The 17,942-nt window shown below is 31.8% G+C and overlaps 1 pseudogene; it reads right to left on the bottom strand.

Annotated features, from left to right (window-relative positions):
- Window positions 1-6,146: 6,146 nt before the first annotated feature.
- Window positions 6,147-6,241, bottom strand: LOC114508998 (annotated as a pseudogene).
- Between the last annotated feature and the right edge of the window lie 11,701 nt (window positions 6,242-17,942).

The raw sequence follows: 17,942 nt of genomic DNA, 5'->3' as shown, positions 1-17,942 counted from the left end.
AATACATAAATATTTCTAAAAAATCAAGAGGATCTGATTTTGAAGGACTCTAAGTCTGAAATAACATCTCACTACAAAGGAATCTCAAAACACTTCACAAAAAATATTTATAAAGACATGGTTGCAATTACTTTCAATGTTGTTTAATGAACCTAGTTATAAAACAATCCACTGTTCCTGAATAAAATCTAGGGGAATGTTTATAGTACTGTTCACTACCATAGAAGGCACAGCAGTGTCACACCAAACATTTGCAAAATTTGCTTCATATCCCTTTTTTAAACCTTTGAACATTGGACTAGAAAGAGAAGCAAATATCACAACATTTAACAGCCCCAACCTTGGAGACAGAAACACTTTTGATTACTCCTGATACCACTATTAGTAGCTTTGTGTCAATTTAATTTACTGCTCAAAGTTTAGTTTCTTCATTTTCAAAATGAAGAAATAATACTTCTTACTTCATAAAGTCATTGTGAAAATAAGAGAGACAGCACATGTAAAACACTCAGGATAATAGCTGGCACACACCAAGTACATAAAACAGTTTAGCTCATTGTTTAGATAATTATTATCAGGTTCTATGAAAATGTGAAGCTTAAATATCAACATGAACTATTTGTAAATCTGAGCAGGCAAACAACAAGATAAAAAAACAGAATTCATTTATGTGTTTAATTTTACAAATATGTCTAAGATTTTATTTTTTCAGGACATTTAAATTATTTCAAACCTCTTCTCTGCCATATCTCAAATGACTGAGGTGCTACATCTTAGGGTATGAAGTCAGTGGTCCTAATAACTCATCTAAACTCATCTTGCTTCTTTTTTATATAGTGCATATTCACACTTTTATTTTGTACTCCAAAAATAAAGAAAAAAGACCAAAGCTAATGTCATTTTCTAACATTTCTCATGGTTTTTATTTAGATTTTATTTAATCGAAGTGTAGAAGGAATCATTCCTTGAGAATTATTATTGGCATATACACAGAGCTCAGAGCGAAGGAGTTGGGTGGGTTCTGAATGTCATGCAGGAACACAAAGTGCAGTGCTGCCGGCAGCTGGAAAACCAGGTTTCAGTGTTAAGGGCAGTCACTGTGGGCAGCTTCTAAGGAGCCAAGTTTACCTCGGTTATGCACTTTTGGCCTGTGGACTGTGATTACAGATAAGATTAAGAGATATCCCATAAAAAATATCTGGACAATTATTTAGTCTCAATTTTAAGGGAATAAAATAATTTGTGGAAAATATTAAAACCTAAGCCCTGGCTGGCATAGCTCAGTGGATTGAGCACGGGCTGCGAATGAAAGTGTTGCAGGTTCAATTCCCAGTCAGGGTGCATGCCTGAGTTGCAGGCCATGACCCCCAGCAGCTGTACATTGATGTTTCTCTCTCTCTCTCTATCTCCCTCCCTTCCCTCTCTAAAAATAAATAAATAAAATCTTAAAAAAATATATCAAAAGATTAAAAAATAAACTATTAAAACCTTTAACTAAGGATAAATTTATATATGCATATGTAGAAAAATTATGTAAAAGTACTGCAACTATTTAAATGTTCCACATCCAATTGTGTATATATATATACATAAGTACATACTGATGTACATTGCATGTATGTTACTTTATGTGCCTAGTATTAGAATCAATATTGATAATATTCTAGAATATATGCCACACACTAGAATATTGATAACATCTCTAGCCAAGTGTGATGAGGAATTTGGGCCCAGGTCAGTCTTCTCCTATTTTTATCTTCTAGTTTCTGGCCACTCTGATCTGCTTCTATATCCCTCATTGATTTAATCTCATCCCTTAATGCCCAGACTTTTCCTCAGTTCAGAGCTAATACATTATTATCAGATTTCTTAAGCCCAATAGCTACAGTATCCTAAGTTAAATTGTGAGGGCAAAGACACTTTATCAGCAGTGTTTGCAGTGTGTAGTGATGTTTACCTCTCTTTTCTTTTGCTTGGGTATTTTTAAATGTGACCAGTGCTGGGTATGTTTTGTAAATGCCCTCCAGAAAAATGTCTGGCTGAAAATTTCCATGAATTCCTGTCGGTAGCTGAAATAGCAGAACTTTTAGAGCTCTGTGGTTTTAGTCAAGCAAAGAAATACTAACTGCCAAACTAGTTTTCTCTTTGAAAGCTCTGTCTGACTAAGTCTAAGCACCTTTTTCATGATTGTACTCTTGTTTATCTTTTTTCTTCTACCCACCCAAACTACTGCAACTATTTAAGGGTTTCATGTCCAATTGCTCAAGGCTCATTCAAACAGTGGTGCTGTTTCTTTCATTCAAAGTTGCCAGGGAGAACTTGATTCTATTTTTTCTACATTTTAAAATTTTCATGAGAACATTTAACATGATATCCATCTTTATTACAAATTTTTAAATGAACAATAATGTATTGTTAATTACTGTCACATGTTATACCATGATCTCTAAAATTTATTCATCTTTCATAATTAATACTCTATGCCCATTGAACAACACCCCTATTGCATCCTTCCCGTGATGCCCCACAAAAATGATTTTACTCTATATTTCTGTGAGGTTGACTATTTTATTTTTTTTTATTTTTAAAAAAGATTTTCTAATTCCTATATTTCTTTTTTTAAGATTATTTATTTATTTATTTTTAGAGAGGGAAGGGAAGGAGAAAGAGAGAGAGAGAGAGAGAAACATCAATGCGTGGTTGCTTGGGGCCGTGGCTTGCAACCTATGCATGTGCCCTGACTGGGAATCAAACCTGCGATGCCTGGTTTTCAGCCCATGCTCAATCCACTGAGCTATGCCATGAGGTTGACCATTTTAGAAACCTCATGTAAGTGAAATCATGTAGTATTGATCCTTCTGTGACTACCTTATTTAACTTAGTATGTCCTCCAGGTTCACAATGTTTTTTATTGTTTTGTTTTCCATCCTATAGAAAAAACAGAAAGATCTGTAACTATCTGTCTTAGAGGTCTGCCAACAAATGACTTTGCTAAACATTTTTATCTGTCCATACTTTTTATGCAGGTTTCCTACTGGGCACCTCCTTGGGTTTAATGCTCATCTAGTGTCCCTAAATTGTTTTCAAAGACTCAATTAATGCTTGGGACAAAGTGCTAAGATGGAAAAGGTTAAAACCAACAAAACAAACCTGGATTTGGCCTAATATAAAGAATAACCTGAAATAAATCACCAACCAAGGATAATTAGAATTTATTTTCTTCTCTCTAGCATTTTAATTTTATTCAACATATAAGACAACAAACAATCAAATAAATGGCATTCAGTTAAAATGCCATTGAAATTTTCACTAGTGAAACAAGAGCATTTTACCCTTACATTTTAATCTGTAGTAAATTGTGAAAATAAATAGTTAAAAAGCCTGATCAAGCAAAACTTCAACCAAGACAACTTCTCACGCATGATTGGTGTTTACCCTGTTGGTTGAGCCCCACTGTGAAGTCTACCAAGAATAACAGGGCCATTGATTTAATCCCTTTTTGGCAGGCCTTTCACTGAAATTTAATTATGTTGCTTTTTGTCTGCAACCTTTCCCCAAGGTTTCTGTGATATTAGAATACCTCCTTTAAGTGTTATGGAAAGTGCATTAAAGGGTTTTTCCTCTGATTATTTCATAACATAACAGCAGTTCTTTCTGCCAGTAAGCCCACACAACTGTTTTCAATAAATGAAAGTTTTCTTTTTCACATTTTATAAAGTGTAGATTAAACATTAATTAGTCATAGCTGAGTTTCAACATTTTTGACTTCTTACAGCTAGTTCCCAAACAACACAAATAAGGTCCTATAATGTGTGAACAATTGCATAGCTTTAGGCTTCAGAAAGGGCAAGGATGCTTGGTTAAGTCAATCTTAAATTATTTTGCAATGATTTCATGCTGAGCAATTATTTATATATTCCTTAAATGATGGGAGTTTCAAAGGCATGGAGGGAGTGTGTACTTTTATAGCTAGAAATTTTTATTAAATGAATATGGCTTTCTGGATTTCTTTCCTCCCCCGTCTCCAAACTCATAAAATTGAAAGAGGCCAACCAAAATACACAGTAACCACAGTAGCTTCCACATTTTATGGTCACCAGTGTCAATTCTTGTCATTTTTGTTTACTATTATGGGCTTGTCACAGGTTCAATATCTCCTAAAATACTTGAAAATGAAAACAAAATTTTGTATGTGTCCTTTTTCTCCCCAGTAATGTGTCAGCCTGGGAAAATGCTCTTTTTGAAAAGAAAACAGAGCTGACATATAATTGTTGCCTTTACCCCAGCTGTTACTGACATTACATGCTGAACCTTCCTTGGAGATGAAAAACCAATTTTGGTGTGACACTCTGAAAAGTCACCACTGGTACTTTACAAATAGTTCAAGGTCACAGAGATTTTGCCAAAGACACTCTCAGGTAAACCTCTGGAGGGCTTTATTTTTCCCCTTGGGGAAATCTGTGTCTGTATTGATTTTGCAAATTATAGACTTAAAGTCTAACAAAGGAAAAGCTACCAGGAGAAAAACAACTTAGTACAAAATCAATGCTTTTGTATTGAAGTTTTAAAAAAACAATTCCATACAAATATTATGACTAAAAAGGAAGTTTAAATTTTGAAATCTGTATCTTGGAATAGACAAACTTAATATGATATCTTATTAATAGAACATTTGATAAATGATTAAACTTTTAACACTTAATTCAATTTTTTTATTTAAAAAAACCTTCCATTTACAACATCCTATCCATTACACAGATATTTGCATTTTAGTGTTAGTGTAACATCCATGATTTAATCAGCAATATATTACCTAACAATATTTTATTCAAAGCCAAATTTTTATTATCATCAGCTCCAAGTAGTATTGTGTAAGTTTCATTTCTGATTAGTGATTTCTGGGATCAAAATGCTCACTTATTTTTTTTTTAAGTTACTAAAAATTTAAGTCAGCCAATCCTCTAAGAAATTTCAATTTATTAACAACAAAGGATCAAAACCTCAGTGGCTACATTTTTTTTTCTAAGCCTGCTAACCATCTAAGGTACACTAGCATATACCAAAATGGTTAATGTGAACTCAAATATTGAACTGAACTAGCCTCATGATCATGCTTTATCTCTGTTAATTCTGTATCTTTATTTTCTCATTTTAATACACTAGGAAATTTATACTTACCCACATGGGTTGAGTTTATAAAGACCAATTTTTTTAACAACATTCCATTAGAAAAAAAACAGCCATATGGGAAATAATGGACTCTTAATGTTCTCTTTTATAGTCATCTTTTAATAATATTCTCACTTTTTGAGACTTTAGGGCACAAAGTAAAATATTTAATTTGTAGAGTTTATGATTCACACTCATATTACTTCTATTTCAGAGAGAGACACATATTCTATATGTCAAAGCATTTTGCTCTGTCCTAAATTGAAATAGGTAGATAGATAAGTAGATAGATAGATAGATAATAGATAGATAGATAGACAGATAGATAAGGTCTCCCCACCTAATCCAAGAAAACAGGTTTATAACAAATATCTATTATAACTAAATCCATAAAGAAATAATGGCAAATACCATTCAATTTAGCAAATGTTTAATGCAGAATATAATGAAATATTGCATTTGCATTTCAATAATAAATAATTACATGTTCCCTAACTTACAAACATTTAACGTGTTTGTAATTATAACCATTTATTATTTTGTATTTGTAATCTTAACAATGTGTATAACTATAATTAATACAAATTAAGAAACTAACCACAATAAAAATAAGATTATTTGCCCAAGTTTTTATGAGAATGGGCACTAAGTGAAAAATTTAGAATTTGAACCATAGTCTATTGGACCTATAAATACATATTTGGTACATTAAACCAAGTTAATACATAAAATAACTTGGCAGTTACACAAATCACTTTATTAATGAGCAAGATGTGATCATTTTCATTTGAGATATAAACAGTTCTATGGAAACTGAAAACTGTACCATTTGCATCACAAAAACATTTAAGAGAAAATACTAGCTTTATTACAAACTTTAAGGTCAAGGTAAGGAATATGAGACATAGGATCATTGAGGCACAACAAAATCCAGGTAAGTAGAAAAATGGAAGAAAGGTGATTCTGCAGACTATTTGTTTATTATGGAACGCTTCATGAGTCTGTATATCACCCTTGTGCAGGGACCATGCTAATCTCTGTGCCATTTTAGTTTGAATATATGTGTAAGCACCATTTATTATTTTTGACCAATAAGTTACCATCTCATTACTTTACAGTACAATACAGAATACATATACATATATGTATTTGTATATATATATATGTATATGTTTATATACATATATAACATTATATATGTTATATATAATATATATATGCATGTGTATGTGTGTATATAAATGAATTAGGTTGGCATTATTATAATGCATTTTTCATTAAGGTATTTTTCTTTTAATGAGGGGGTCTCTAAGATTATCATTGAAGATAGGAAAAAGTGAATCATACAGTTAATCTTACAATTTGAAAGTAAAGAGTCTTGAAGAAAGAAAATTAAGAAGGTGATTGTAATAGCTCAGGTAATATATATAATGGACCTGAACCAAAAATGTTTTATTGTGGGAAGTAAAAAAATGGATAGGTGTAGGTTCAAGGCACTTAATAGGTATGATGTTGAACATTAGGAAGACTGAAGGTGATAATAATTGGGAATTCAAATGTCGGGATGATTTTTGCATTAAGGAACTAAGTTATTCTTCTACATCTCTCATGATACTCAGCATATTGCTTGTCCTTCAAATTTGTTTCAAAATATCACTGATTCAATTACATAATTAGGATAAACAGAGTCTTTCATGTAAAAGTGTGAGAAATGAAGTAATAATGTGGAAAAAGAAGAAGTCTTGTCAGTTAAAAATTTCAATCTCAAACCTGCATAAGTGATTTGGAGAAATTTACCTGAATAAAGACAAAATTACTTTATGTAGAAAAGTAGATGTGGTAATAATACAAGGTCTGTCCAGAAAAAGTCCAACCATTACTGATATAATGAGAACTGTTTGTGTGACATTGATGTAACCTGGCAGCCAAGGTGAGTGGACTGAAATGTGCATGTGTGAACAATGATGACTTCACCATGCTAGTCAGTGGGGGTGGTAGATGTGGTGAGTGAGCATGTGTACTGTGGAGTTGTTACATTCAAAATGAGCAAGTAGAGCAACAAATAGACATCAAATTTTGTGTTAAGCTTGATCATTCCTCCATTGGAAACTATTTGGATGACTCAGAAGTCCACATCTATAGGCAACTAGTGATTGGCAGCTTCATCATGACAATGTGCTTGTGAAAATAGAGATTTTTGGCAAAATATCAAATCACCCAGGTAACTCAGCCCTCCCTACAGATCAGGTGTGGTACCTTGTGACTTCTGGCTTTTACCAAAACTAAAATCACCTTTGAAAGGGAAGAGATTTCAGACCGTTGATGAGATTCAGGAAAACACAATTGGGCAGCTGATAGCAATTGAAAGAGCTATGCGAGGCCCCAAGGTGCCTACTTTGAAGTAGACTGGGGCATCATTGTCCTATGTACAATGTTTCTTATATCTTGTATCTTCTTCAATAAATGTCTCTATTTTTCATATTACTTAGCTGAATACTTTCTGGATAGGCCTCAATTATGTCTACTTTGATAGTTAAAGGAGATAACAAAGATAAAGAATATAACATGATGCCTGACAGAAAAAGTTATTTAACAAATATTGAATTTATTTCTTCCTTTTATATACTGTGAAGATCATATTTTTATTTAGATTAGAGGTCCCACACATTTCCTATAAAAGCTCAGTGTCCCTTAGGGTTAGTTTATGTTGTTGTATTAAAGTACCATAGGACAGGGGCATATAATCAACAGAAATTTAAATCTTACAATTCTGAAGGCTGAAAGTTTGAGATCAGGGTAGCAACATGATTGGGTTCCATTGAGAAACTTCTGGGTTTCAGATTGCTGATTTCTCATTGCGTCCTCACATGGTGGAAAGAGAAGAGCGGCTCTCTGGGGTGCCTATTATAAGAGCACTAATTCCATTCATAAGGGTTCTATCTTAAGCACCTAATAAATTTCTGAAGATCCCACCTCCTAACACCATCAGGTTGGATATTAAAATTTCAATATATGAATTTTGAGGGACACAAACACACAATCTAACTGCAGTCAAATAGTAAATATTTAAGCTAGCTGGCAAATACAATATCTATTGCAACTATTCAATTCTTCTGTTGTAGCACAAAAACATCCATAATAATACATAAACAAATATATCTATATTCCAATAAACCTTTATCTTAAACAGGAAGGATGCTGATTTGGCCTATAGATAGAATTTTTCCAACTCTTAACCTATATTTAAACCTCATGGACAAGTGAAACCATGTGTAATTTATTCATAGGTAATGGGAAGATGATATATGTGTCCAGTAATAGCTTCTTTTAGTTTAGGAAAACTACTTTATCATGAAGTTTTTGCTCTATATTATATATTAATAAATTGATGTCATAAACTTAAACTCTAGAGGAAAAGACTTAAAATAATTAAATATTTTTACATGTGCTGTAACTCCTCAAAATAAATCAATTGACTTGACCTAGGAGAGTTGAGAGGATTCTTCAAAGAGTTAAAAACTGACTTACCTTTTAAAGAGGGAGGAAGACGAAAAGAAGAAAATGTTGGACATTAAATACAGTATGTGAAAATCAGGAAGACATTTAATGTTGTAACATTAATGTTGTAACATTGTCCTCTTAATGTTGTATGTTAAGAGGACAATGGAAATTTTAACATGAATGCACAAAGGGTGTGTAGGTTTGATGGTGATAAGGCTAGAAATATATGTTGAAGATAGATTATGTAGAAGAAGATTATATGTAGAAGATAGAAGGCAAGTTTTTAGACATTAGGGTTTTTTATTTATTCCTGAGATTCAACAGGGAAGCAGGAATTGTACTGGTCATCTGCTTGCTCACCAGATATTTCAGATTTTCCCTCCTGGAAGAGGTTAATATTGCAAGTCCCCACCACCTTGAACTTAGATTTGTCCACATGATTTTCTTTGACCAAAGAATAAACGCAGAAATGGCATGTGTCACTTCCAGGTAGGACCTTTAAGAACCAGGGTGTAAACACTGGTCTCTTTCTACTGCCAGGGCAATCATGAAATCACAGAAGGGAGTGGTGATGAGGTAAGGTAGGACAGCTCACCTACCTTGTTACAGTTGTCAAATGAGAGAGAGAAATGAATCTTTATTTTTTCAGGCCACTGGGATATTTTAAGTCTGAGTCATTCTCTTTTCCTCACATAGGTCCCTTCTTCTGACCAATATAAATGTCTTTAAACAATGAAGTAAAATAACTATCCAAGCAGTCATTTAATGACCTTATAACTCGTGATTTAGAATATATGCATTAAAGTTTATATAATATAGTTCATTAACATTTTAAAATTATCTTTAAAATTAAAAATATGAAGAAATGAAAATGCCATTCTATTGGCAATTGGAAGCTCCTAATTTGATTAGTTATCTAAACTAATCAAATATGCTGAATTTAGCCTATATGTGTTAATGAACCATTGTATTGCATGTAACTGCAAACTTAGACAAAAAAAGAATGTATTAGAAAGCTATTTAATTTACACTGAATCAAAGTTGAAAAATATAATGTATCTATGTTTTTCTTCAGTTTAGAAAAATTCTTACATTTCAGTGTGATACAACAAAATTAAAACTATTATTTTTGCAAGTACATATGATTTTATAATAAAAGAGATGTATTTTTGTTGTGAACAACATGTTTGGTACAAATAACATAGTCAATCTCTCCTTCACTGTGCCAGGGAAATCTTCAAGGGAGGGCAATGCCCAGCTATGTGTGTAATAACTTAAAGAGAGATTGTGGTTGTTTTAATTTATTTTCTCATATTATAGAAATTAAGAGTGCACTAGATATTTTATACACTATAAATATAACTTCCTAGTGTTTATGTTTTTAAAGTTTCAGCGACTGAAGAGAAAATTTCCAGATCAACAAATTGTTATATTTATACTCATTGACATGGGCAGATGCAATTCCATTCTTCTTTTTTTACCAATGTTAGTAGAAGGGCACATGTCAGAGGAAAACAGAAATCTCTGTGCTTCAAATTGACACATTCCATTTGGTTCCCTAAAATTATTTACCTAAGCAGTTATGAGTATGACACAGTTAATTTAGTAAACACAATGGTTTATTCAACAACATTAGCCTCTTATGAAAATATCTCCTCCTGTTTTCTAAAGTAAATATTGTAATATGTAGGAATAATTAAAAATTTAGACAGTGTTTGACACTATGAAATGGCAAAAGGTCAATAAAATAAATGTACATATACATAAAATATATATATTAAAGATAAAATGAGAAAAGAGTAAGAAAAGGGTATCTGTTTTTCAGAATATATTTGTTTTATATTATGCAGAAACAGAACTTGATAGTCAAAGGTCAATTGGACATTATTCTCAGCTTAAGGAAAATGATGTCTTAATAAAATATGAGAACAAAATTGAAACACACTAATATGGCCAACTCAACTCTACATAAAATCATCACTTTCTGATTTAATTTCATGTTGTTCTCTGTTTCTTTATTTTTATTAAATTGCATTAGCTTTCTTTCTGTGTCTTTTAGAAAGTAACTTTCAATCCTACCCATGGGCATTTTCACTTGCTATTGTCTAGAATATCCTCATAATCGACACTTCCTTGACATTTTATTCTCTGCTTTATGAGATGTTGGAGGGATTGTCTTTGACTATTCAGAAGTAACTTTTTCCTTGGTCCTTTCACTTTTATATTAGGCTATTGTATTTTCTTCATATCAATTATCACTATGTAATGTATTTATTACCTTTTATCTTGAAATTATCCCTATCAAATTTATATCACTTTTTAAATGAAAGTGTGTATGCATATTTTCAGAAAGTCTTATGACACATAGCATAGGCAGGTATGTAATTGGTGTGTGATGATTCAAAGGTCTTCCCCATGCCTATGTGGTGACTTGAACTGTAAGTTAAAATAAGATAATTACCTTTTATTTTTTATAAGTAAAATCATGACATAATTACCGAGATACTTGTACTTATACTATTTAGAGCATCAAAATAATCAGCTATGTAGATCTTACACTTTTTTGTAGTGCCCATATTTATGTGTGTTTATTATCTTTATGCCCAATATTTCCATTTTAGCACATTGGAAGAGAAAGTAACAGAGGGTGGGCATACCATATCTAAATGTGCTTAATGAATCATAAAGAATTCTTAATATTTAACCAACACCAACAATATATTTTTGCCATAATAACAACTTAGCCTCTTTTGAGGGATGCTAACTATGCATAATTGAAGGCAAAAGCTGACATATACCCAGAATTAATATAGTAATATTTTTGAAAATTTGCCACTTTTGAAGCATAACAAGTAGCAACTTTATATTAATTCTACTGTTTTCTGAGGTATTAAGACCATGACAAGACATTGTCCAACTACAGCAAGACTTTAAGCTGGAGAGTGGGGATAGATAAGAATTAGGTTGGGGATGCCTGCTGTAGGGTTATGCTGCTCATGGTTGGCATCTGGGCAGATAGTAGAGAGATATTAGCTTAATTTGAAATCAAATCCAGAAGATTGAGCCAGGTCCAAGAGGCAAAGAGTGTTCTGAATTTTGTAGCCTTCTGGGCTCTTGAGATGTGTCTCCTTGCTACTAAAAAGAAAATATGTTAGTGCAAAAAAGAGCTCAGAAATACAGCCTGGCTTCCAACTCCAGCATCTGTCATAAATCATGGACTTTGTGACTTATATTCAAGCCCTGTCAGACTGTGAGGTTGAAGTTCTTGAAATATATTTTAAATTAATCTAGATTGCTTTGAGAACTAGAGTTGAGTGATGAATATGTGTGAAACAATAAAGTAAAAGAATGTGGAAACTGACAACAGAGACTGTGAATATTAATCAGAGGATAAATGCACAATTAACTTTGAGGACATGTACTTGGAACTAATCTTGTGGATGCATGTATGCAATGAAAAGATGAGATTGGCTCCCTGAGATCTTAAGCTTAGTGATGGAAAGCATTACAAGAGATAAGCAGCAGGAGAAAATGATTTGGCAGTGAAAAGTAAGAGTTAAGTAACAGATAAGATGTATTAAAGCATGGTTTGGGTTTCAAATTCAGCACTGTAACTATAAAGGCATGAGTAAAGATTCAGCTTTGTTAAGTGTTAAGAAATCACAAAGAAAGAGAACATATATATTGGAAAAAGATGTTTCAAAAAGAAACTTTTATAATAACATCATTTAGGAATTTTAAAGAGTAAGAAAGACAAACAATGGTAGCAAAAGCCGTAATACAAAGGCATAAGGACAAATTGGTGACAAAGTATAAAAAAGAGAAGTTCACTCATGGTTTGTGATCAAAACTGATGATTTGAAGGAGTAAATGAGGATAAAAACTGAGGAAAATTATTTCCCTGTAATATTTATAGGATTATTATTAACATAAAAGTATAGTTTCTTTAGATCAATAGAGATCAGAGTTTAAAAGATTATCAAATAATTCTAAGAGGAATTATATATAATATAATATTTTATATATTCTATATAAATATATTCTATATTATATTAATATAACATATAATACATAATGTATATGTCATATAATTATATATTATATATATAGTGTATGTTGTCCTTATTTCATTGCATACATACAAGATTGGGTATGACAGGGAAAAAGCTAGAAACACAGGCCATCTAAAAAATGTGAATCTGATACACAATATTGGAACATGTTTGTGGGCTGGAAAGGAGATAACACAGGCAGAGACTGAGGAACAAATAGAGGGGATTATGTTTAAAAGGAGGTTAGATGGCTGACATTGAACTAAGAAGGATACTTATATGAGAACTAGTCTGAGAAGAACAGATGCATACCTATCAGAGCAGAAGAAAAAGCAGAACTAAACAGGCAGGCATTCATAGGTAAGAAAAAGGAAATATAGGCAGTTTTTTCCATATAGTATCTACCTTAAAATTATTTTAAGTAGAAAACAAGGAAAATTTTCTCTTATGAGTTGAGAATCAAAATTTAGGAAATTGAGGTTAAATAATTTTCTTTGAAGAAGACACTTTGAGGAATTTGATAGGTGTATAATACATGATAAAAGAATTGCAGAGTAGCACTGATACATTTATTATACTCACCACTAGATTATTTTATTTTTATTTTTTAAATTTTTAAATAATTTAGAGAAAATTTTATTGATTGATTTTAAATAAGGTAAGTGAAATGTGGTTGTATAATAAGGGAATATAAACATCAAATTTTTTACTATTACTATACAAACTGAAAACAAATACAATACTTTCCAAATTGTAGTAAAATGAACTACTCTACTACAATATCATTAAGTCTAGAAAGTCACTGGCAAGTTATCTGATGGCATCCTCATCCTACAATGTTTTCTCAATGTAAATTTTAAAACATCCTGAATACTTTTATCAACCCAAGTTTCTGTCATTGGGAAATATTGACATTCCAAGGAACTTCAGCTACTTTAATTTTAAAAGGTCAAAATAACAAAACAAATGTATTTTTCAAGGTTAATATAATTCAAGGACAGTAGTACTAAGAGCAACACATAATTTTAATGAAAACAAAACTTTTTGAGGAAAGGCAAGTCATAAAGTTAAACAAAGGTAAAATTACTATTAGAATCAGTTGCACATGTTTACTTAAGAGCACTTATTTTAAGATTTTCACTGGGAAAAATCTTGAAGCCCTTTCTTTTTTCTGCAGCTTAAATAGTGGATTATGTTCTATTAATCATGTTTCTATAGTAATTTTTCTCCAAGCAATTTTTTAAAGGAGAATTTTATTACTTAGAGAGGGAGGAGAGAGACAGAGACAGAGGGTTAGGGAGGGCAAAGGAGGGAGAAGAAGAGCGGGAGAGAGGAAGAGAGGGGGAGAGAGAGACAGAGACATTGATCAGTTGAGTCCCAAACATGCCTCAATCAGGGATTGATTCCAGGATGTTTTGATGTATTGAACAAAGCTCCAACCAACTGAACCACACCACTCAGGGTTCTATAGTGATCCTGTTAATTTTTATACTTGCCAATGTGTTCATGAGCTATAATAAGCCTTTGAATTTGTTCTGTACCTTCATAAATCTGATAGACGTTGGCATCCCTCATTAGTTTTTCTACAGGATATTCTGAATTAAATCCAGCACCTCCAAAAATCTGTAAAATAATCTGAAACCACAGATAAATTTAATAAAATCATGAGTCCCAATTACCCTTCTCAACTCCCATTTCCTATTTTCAAAAGCAAATATTTTAACTAATTTTAAAAAGCTCAACCAACTTTTTCTTGACAACTTGTGTTAATATATATGAATTTACAACACTATACTTCTTTTCCTCTCCTCTTTCAAACTTAGTCATATCAAAATTCTTAGTTCACCTGTCGCTTAACTATGGATGTTTAAAAATCATACTTAATCTTCTAGTCCCTGTTTCTATAAGATTCAAAACATTCCAAATGCCCACTTTAAAAGATGAAGACTCTGATTCTCCTTTATACTTCTCTTCCTCTCCTTCTTCCCTCCAATCTCTGTAAAAGGTACATGTATTTTTATGTTGGCAAGACTTAAAACATTTACTTAATGTTCTGCAACCTTAATTAAGTAGTCTATGATGTGTCCATTGTTGATTACAAAAGAAAAAAAGTAATCATTTTATCAAGAAATTAAACTACATGAATATTGGTCACTGTAAATCCAAGTGTCATTCTTGAATTTATGATATTTGGATTTATACCTGGGACATTATGATTACAACTGATTATAATTTTTTAATGTCACTTATGCTATGCCATTCACAAGATGAAGTTAGATGGTCAAGATATGAGTCTCATAATGACATTCAATGAGTTGCTCAAAATGAAGCTATATTTTAGTTTGCTTTAAATTTCTACCTTAACATTTTTAGAGTTGCTTGTTTTTTTCTGGAATTTATAGTTGCTGATTGATTTATTTGATGTTACTTATGTTTAATTAAATAATTTACTGTTTATTTTTAAAGAATATCTCATGCAAATTTTAGATTTATACTATGAAGTTTTCCTTTCATTATTACCTTGTCCTGGAGATTGCAGTTCTTCTGCCCTAAACTGGTCTGTGAGATTTTGTTGCAGGACCTACTTTCAGTGATCCCCTGAGTCATGTGACTTTCCCTTGCTGGTTTTATCCCCTCATTTTGCTAGAGTATTTATTACTTTAGGTGATTTTCTAAGAAAGGTTTAATATCAGACAAATTTTATATATCATTGAATGTCTGAAAAGCCTCTATTCTATCAGTCTTAATCAATAATTTGAATAACAGACATTTTGATAGGAATGTTTTCTTCATTACTTGGACAGAATTATCATTGCATACATTTCTTTTTGTCATATCTAATGAAATTCTACTTAAGTTGGAGAAAATGGAGATTATGAAAAAAACCTGTAATAAGAGATAGCTTATGTAACTCAAATGAAGACCCTGACTTATTTATATTTTTGTCTGAAATATTCCAGTTGATGCTTCTTTTTGCTCTTTCCTGAATGCAAGTAACTTCATCTTAGTAGTTGGGTAATGTCATGTTTTTTGTTTGTTTGTTTTATATCATTATGTGTAGGTAAGTGATACAGTCTTAACAGTCTTGTGACATTGGTTTTGTATATATTAATCACAAGGCACTGCCTTGCATAATGTGAATTTTGGTTAAAATAGAATGTGCATATTCTATATGAATTTAAGTTCTATTTTGTGACAAACTACTATGCTTTGTATTTCTAGTTTATTTTATTCAACTTGGGGCAGATTGAAACTCTAGAGAAAAACTTTATATTAGGCATTAGACTCAAATTAATGAGTTTGGAAGAACTTATCCAAATATACTCTGAAATAACTAGTGCGTATAAGAATTTGATTTAATATATGTTCTATGTTATACACTATAAGTACTTGCTCCATATTTTAGAAAGGAAGAAAAGAGAAATAATAGCTACATTTTTGTGTAAATTTATTCAGTCCCTCTTTTATTTTACTCTATGATACAATTTTATGAAGAAATAAATATGCATACTAACTAGTTTCTGACTTAGATATTGATAATAGTATTGTTGATATAACTTAAATTTCTGAATGGGGTGTAAAAGGAAGAATTTTCTCTGCCAGACTCAAGATAAATTACAGGTGCACCAATTTCAATATGAAGTGGGCTATCAGACTGGAAATATTTGACAAGACACTAAAGGGAAGCCACAAAGAGCAAAGGTGCAGGGATTTGTTAAAAAAAGTAATTTATTTTTGGCATCATGCCATCTTTGAAAATCTTTCCCCAGGCAATAAACATTAGAAATTTTATTATCATTGCCCCAGTCTTCAGCTTCTTTGGGAATCATGTAGTTTGCCTCATTGAAGCCCAGAGCAGCCTTTATAGCTTCCTCCAGGAAAAGTGACCCTGGTTTGCAATAAAATCATGAGGTAAAGTCATGAGGTACTAGGAATTCTTTTCCCTAGAGATTATGATTCTTACATTAAATTAGATATTTGTTTCATTATGAATCTTCCTCATTAAAAGTCTTTTTATTAAAGCCTTTAAAATTATAGCACATTTTGCCCCATGTTTTCTTAGTGACATTTTGGGAATTTATGTTGTGGCACTCTATGCCAGAGATCCTTTGGTAGTTTAATCAGAATAAGCTTCATTTCCATCTTACTACTATCCCTTAGCTGTGACGTCTGCAGATTAGTCAGATAGCCAGAGCTGCCATGTGCACACTTTACATTCCTTTATGAATGAGGAAGTTCCACTTTTTAATTGATAATTTCTTAACAAATATTATTGCAATAGCATCTCAACTTCAAAAACACTCTTCAAAAAAAGCATTACAAAAATATTTTGTTTTTTTTCTTTTATTGATTATGTTCCAGTTAAAGGTGAGATCATATGGTATTTGTCCCTCACCACCTGGCTTATTTCACTTAACATAATGCCCCCCAGTTCCATAAAAATCTACCCTTTATTTTACTCAAAAAATAATCTCATATCCAAGTTTGTAATCATAAAAGGCTGGTACAACACACAATATAAATTACACAACCTTATACTCAAAATTTATTTTTTGTATTTTCCATGTTTCATTATGTCTTAAAAAGGTAATACAAAGGAAAAATATATAGTTTCAGAAAATAAATGAGATTTGTCCCCAGAAGAAAAGAAAAGAGAAAAAGTGTCTAACAATTTTACAATGTTTCCTTTTGTCTAATAGATCATTTTACACACATTATGCCTTTCGGTCATTTATCATTTAGAATAACATTGGCAAATCCAAAGTTACTCTAGTTTTTTTTTTTAATTTGACATGAATTTAATATAAGTGACCAAAGATAGTTGAAAGAGCTGAGGGAAGGAATGCCAGCTTCTGCGTTTAAGCCACCAGGAATCCAGGATGCTGCATCTGATCATCCAAAGTGTCTGCATCACCAAAAGAAAAATTATGAAGTCTCAAGAAGTGGCCACTGATGATCTAGGCTACTTGACCAGAGCCATTCAGTGCCTCTTATTGTTGGTATTTAAGAGCCTAAAAATTTTAGGTTAATGTAAGGTCATGTCTCAACCTGATACATAAAGCTAAAACCTAAGGGGCATGGCAATGATTCGAAGTTGACAAGATAAGATCAGTTAGTGACAAAGGCTCAGCAATATTAATCAATCTTATTTTAAATATGTAGTAACACACTACATAAATATTTAATGAATTTGAGTGATAAAATATAGTATATGTAAAT

This window comes from Phyllostomus discolor, chromosome 11 (assembly GCF_004126475.2).
Source record: "Phyllostomus discolor isolate MPI-MPIP mPhyDis1 chromosome 11, mPhyDis1.pri.v3, whole genome shotgun sequence".
In the NCBI taxonomy this organism is placed as follows: Eukaryota; Metazoa; Chordata; class Mammalia; order Chiroptera; family Phyllostomidae; genus Phyllostomus; species Phyllostomus discolor.
The sequence above is the reverse complement of the archived record's forward strand: the minus strand, read 5'-3'. Positions and strand labels throughout refer to the sequence as shown.